The sequence below is a fragment of the Mesoplodon densirostris genome, chromosome X (genome assembly GCF_025265405.1).
Source record: "Mesoplodon densirostris isolate mMesDen1 chromosome X, mMesDen1 primary haplotype, whole genome shotgun sequence".
NCBI lineage: Eukaryota > Metazoa > Chordata > Mammalia > Artiodactyla > Ziphiidae > Mesoplodon > Mesoplodon densirostris.
Window position 1 is genome coordinate 30,996,654 of NC_082681.1, and position 5,057 is coordinate 31,001,710.

A 5,057-nucleotide genomic window follows, 5' to 3' on the forward strand; every position below is an offset into this window, starting at 1 on the left:
CCGCCAAACTGTCTTCCAATGTGGCTATACCATTTTTCATTCCCACCAGCAATGAATAAATGTTCTTGTTGCTCCACATTCTCATCAGTTTTTGCCAGTGTTTTGAAATGTAGCCATTGAAATAGGTGTGTAGTAGTATTTCATTGTTGTTTTAATTTGCAATTGCCTAATGGGACATGATGTTAAGCATCTTTTCACATGATTCTTTGCCATCTGCATATCTTCAATGAGGTGTCTCCAGATATTTGGTCAACTTTTAAATAGGACTGCTTTCTTTTTGTTTAGTTTTATGAGTTCTTTGTATATTTTGGATATTGGTACTTTATAAGATATGTATTTTGCAAAGATTTTCTCCCAGCCTGTGGTTTATCTTTTAATTATCTTAAAAGTGTCTTTCACAGAGCAGAAGTTTTTAATTTCACTGAAATTCAACTAACAATTTTTCTTTCATGGGTCATGCTCTTGGTGTTATATCTAAAAGATCATCACCAAAACCAAGGCCCAGTATTGTTCTGTTTTTTAATGGTGATGTCCAGGCCCCACATAAGAATCTACAGATTCTTATTGATAGAATAAAATAAAATGCTAGGCAATAGCATTTTCAAAGCCCATCCCTGCCCCTGTGGTTCTCATGTGCAGCTATGGTGAGAAACTACTGCTAAGACAGTAGCCTTAGATTCATCTTAGGTGATCACAGTTCTTAAAGCTTAAGAACTCCTGGTTTATAGAGACCTTTCTCAATCTGTTGATGAAAACTGTCTGTTGCTTCTTCATTCCAAAGTACAAAGGTGTCCCAGATACATGAATAAAATAACTCATAAAGCCTTTGATGACTTCAGTGCAAGATTTTTCTTTTCTTTTTTTATAATTTATTTACAGTTATATTTTATAGGTTTATTTATTTTATTTATTTATTTATTTTTTGGTTGCATTGGGTCTTCGTTGCTGCACACAGGCTTTCTCTAGTTGTGGTGAGCGGGGGCTATTCTTCATCACAGTGCATGGGCTTCTTATTGTGGTGGCTTCTCTCGTTGCGGAGCATGGGCTCTAGGCGCACGGTTGCAGTAGTTGTGGCATGCGGGCTCAGTAGTTGTGGTTCGCAGGCTCTAGAGTGCCAGTTCAGTAGTTGTGGTACACGGGCTTAGTTGCTCCATGGTATGTGGGATCTTCCTGGACCAGGGCTCAAACCCGTGTCCCCTGCATTGGCAGGCGGACTCCTAACCACTGTGCCACTAGGGAAGTCCAGTTTTTTTCTTTTAATAGAGCATAGCAACATTTCAATGTAAGAATTATGTTGTCAAACTTTAGCAAGATCTAAAAGATGTTTCCATACTTACGAGAAGAACATCAGTATTAAAAATAATTACATATTGCCAGGTTCCACTGAAATATTTTGGGCCACAAGCTAGCAAAGCACCATATTTCTTTCAAAAGTGTTTCCATGGTGTCCTTTTGCTTCACTAAAAAGCACCACAACCTACCATATCCTGGTACCACCATGTTCTATTTATTCTACCTCTCATTGACTTTTCCGCGTTTCTCTCTCTCCAATGCTTTTACTATTACTGCCATAATTCAGACCCTCACCATCTTCCAAAAGATTTATCACCTGCCTTCATGAAACACTTCAGTTGGATTCCCACCATATATAAATTAAAGGACAATTTACTTAGCAAGACATGGAGGACTCTGTAGCCGCATCTGTTAGTCTAAAAGTAAACCAAATCTGTCTCAAAACACAGTGTTTAGTCCACAGAAATGATGAGGAATATGAAAGCTAAATTGATCAGATCTGAGATGATTGTGCTATTCTTCAACCTCCCCGCATTGTTCCTTCCTAAACATGACACACCTCCTTCAAGCACTTATCCTAGCTCATCTTCCAAAATGCTTCAACTTCAGCAGTCTCTCCCTTCTCTGAAATCTAATTGTACTAAGAGCCATTTTACAATACAGTTTACTATTTATTGGTTTCTGATAATCTTATCAACATAAATTAATGCTACTGACCAAAACTGTATGCTTATTGAGGGCAGGAATCCTGCTTTTTGTTACAGGCATTCCTTGGAGATATTTGGGGTTCAGTGCCAGACCACCACAATAAAGCAAATATCACAATAAAGTTAGTCACATGAATTTTTTGGTTTTCCAGTGCATATAAAAGTTATGTTTACACTATACTGTAGTCTATTACGTGTGCAATAGTATTACATCTAAAAAACCAATGCACACACAGTACTTTAAAAATACTGTATTGCTAAAAAGAAAAGCTAACCATCACCAGAGCCTTCAGCAAATCGTAATCTGTTTGCTGGTGGAGGGTCTTGCTTCAGTGCTGATGGCCGCTGATTGATCAGGGTGGTGGTTGCTGAGAGCTGGGGTGGCCGTGGCAATTTCTTAAAATAAAACAATGAAATTTACCACATGGATTGACTCTTCCTTTCAGGAACAATTTATTTCTTTCATGAACAATATCATGTTGTTTGATAGCATTTTACCCACAGTAGAACTGCTTTCAAAATTGGAGTCAATCCTCTCAAACCCTGCTGCTACTTTATCAACTAAGTTTATGTAATATTCTAAATCCTTTGTTATTATTTCAACAATCTTCACAGCATCTTCACCATGAGTAGATTCTATCTAAAGAAACCACTTTATTTACACATTCATAAGAAGCAACTCCTCTTCTGTTAAAGTATTATCCTGAGATTGCAGCAATTCAGTCACATTTTCAGGCTCCTCTTCTAATTCTAGTTCTCTTGCTATTTCCACCATATCTGCGGTGACTTCCTTTACTGAAGTCTTGAACCCCTCAAAGTCATCCATGAGAGTTGGAATCAACTTCTTCCCAACTCCTGGGAATGCTGCATTTTGACCTCTTCCCATGAATCACGAACGTTCTTAATGGCATCTAGAATGGCAAATCCTTTCCAGAAGGTTTTCATTTGACTTTGCCCAGATCCATCAGAGGAATCACTATCTATGACAGCTACAGTCTTACAAAATATATTTCTTAAATCATAAGACCTGAGAGTCGCAGGATGGATATTGTGTTAGCAAGCATGAAAACAAAATTTATCTATCTATCTATCTATCTATTTATTTATTTATGGCTGTGTTGGGTCTTCGTTTCTGTGCAAGGGCTTTCTCTAGTTGTGGCAAGCGGGGGCCACTCTTCATCGCGGTGCGCGGGCCTCTCACTATTGCGGCCTCTGTTGCTGTGGAGCACAGGCTCCAGATGCACAGGCTCAATAATTGTGGCTCACAGGCCCAGTTGCTCCGCGGCATGTGGGATCTTCCCAAAGCAGGGCTCAAACCCATGTCCCCTGCATTGGCAGGCAGATTCTCAACCACTGCGCCACCAGGGAAGCCCAACAAAATTAATCTTGTTGTATGTCTCCAACAGAGCTCTTGGGTGACCAGGTAAATTGTCAATGAGCACTAATATTTTGAAACAAATCTTTTTTTCTGAATAATAGATCTCAACAGTGGGCTTAAAAATATTCAGTCAACAATGTTGTAAACAGATGTGCGGTCATCCAGACTGTTGTTTCACAGAGCAGAGGCAGATGAGATTTAGAATAATTCTGAAGGGCCCTAGGATTTTCAGAATGGTAAATGAGCATTGGCTTCAACTTCAAGTCACCAGCTGCATCAGCCCCTACCAAGAGAGTCAGCCTGTCCTTTGAAGCTTTGAAGCCAGGTGTTGACTTCTCCTGTCTAGTTATAAAAGTCCTAGATGGGAGACTTCCCTGGTGGTCCAGTGGTAAATTGCATTCCAATGCAGGGGACACAGGTTCGATCCTTGGTCGGAGAACTAAGATCCCACACGCTGCAGGGCAACTAAGCCCATGCGCCAGAACTACTGTGCTTGCTTGCCTCAGCGAGAGAGCCTGTGTGCTGCAAACTACAGAGCCCATGTGCTCTGGAGCCCATGCGCCACAACTAGAGAGAAGCCCGTGCTCTGCAACGAAGAGCCTGTGTGCCGCAGCTAAGACCCAATGCAGCCAAAAAATAAATGAAGAAAAAAAAGTCCTAGATGGCATCTTCTTCAATAGAAGGCTGTTTTGTCTAAATTGAAAATCTGTTTTTTAGTGTAGCCACCTTCATTAATTATCTTAACTAGTTCTTCTGGATAACTTGCTGCAGCTTCTACATCAGCACTTGCTGCTTCTCTTTGTACTTTTATGTGATGGAAATGGCTTCTTTCCTTAAGCCTCATGAACCAACCTCTGCTAGCTCAAACTCTTCTTCTGCAGCTTCCTCATCTTTCTCAGCCTTCATAAAATTGAAGAGAGTTAGGGCATTGCTCTGGATTAGGCTTTAGCCTAAGGGAATTTTGTGACTGATTTGATCTTCTACCCAGACCATTAAAACTTTCTCCATATCAACAATAAGGCTGCTTCACTTTCTTATCATTCATGTGTTCACTGGAGCAGCATTTTAAATTTCCATCAAAAACATTTCCTTTGCATCTGTAACTTGGCTAACTATTTCACTCAAGAGGCCTAGCTTTCAGCCTATCACAGCTTTTGACATGCCTTCCCCACTAAGCTCAATCATTTCTAGTTTTTGATTTAAAGTGAGAGACTTGCAACTCATACTTTCACTTGAACACTTAGAGGCCACTGTAAGGTTACTAACTGACCTAATTTCAATACTGTAACTCAGGGAATAGGGAGGCCTGAGGAGGGGGGAGAGACAGGGGAGTTTCTGGTCAGTGGTGCTGTAAGAACACACAAACATTAAGTTCACCATTTCATATGGGTGTGGTTTGTGGCACTCCAAAACAATTTCAACAGTAACATCAAAGATCATTGATCACAGATCACCATATCAAAAATATACAGTAATGAAAAAGTCTGAAATATTGTGAGAATTCAAAATGTGATAGAGACACAAAGTGAGCAAATGCTGTTGGGAAAATGGAGCCTTATAGACTTGCTTGACTCAGGGTTGTCACAAGCCTTCAATATGTAAAAATCACAGTATCTGCAAAGCACAACAAAGATAAGAGCAATAAAATGAGGTAGGCCTGTATTTGGCATGTCCAACAT

At 40.0% G+C, this 5,057-nt stretch overlaps 1 pseudogene; it reads right to left on the bottom strand.

Annotated features, from left to right (window-relative positions):
• Positions 1-2,270: 2,270 nt before the first annotated feature.
• On the bottom strand, positions 2,271-4,818 carry LOC132481527 (tigger transposable element-derived protein 1-like; annotated as a pseudogene).
• Between the last annotated feature and the right edge of the window lie 239 nt (positions 4,819-5,057).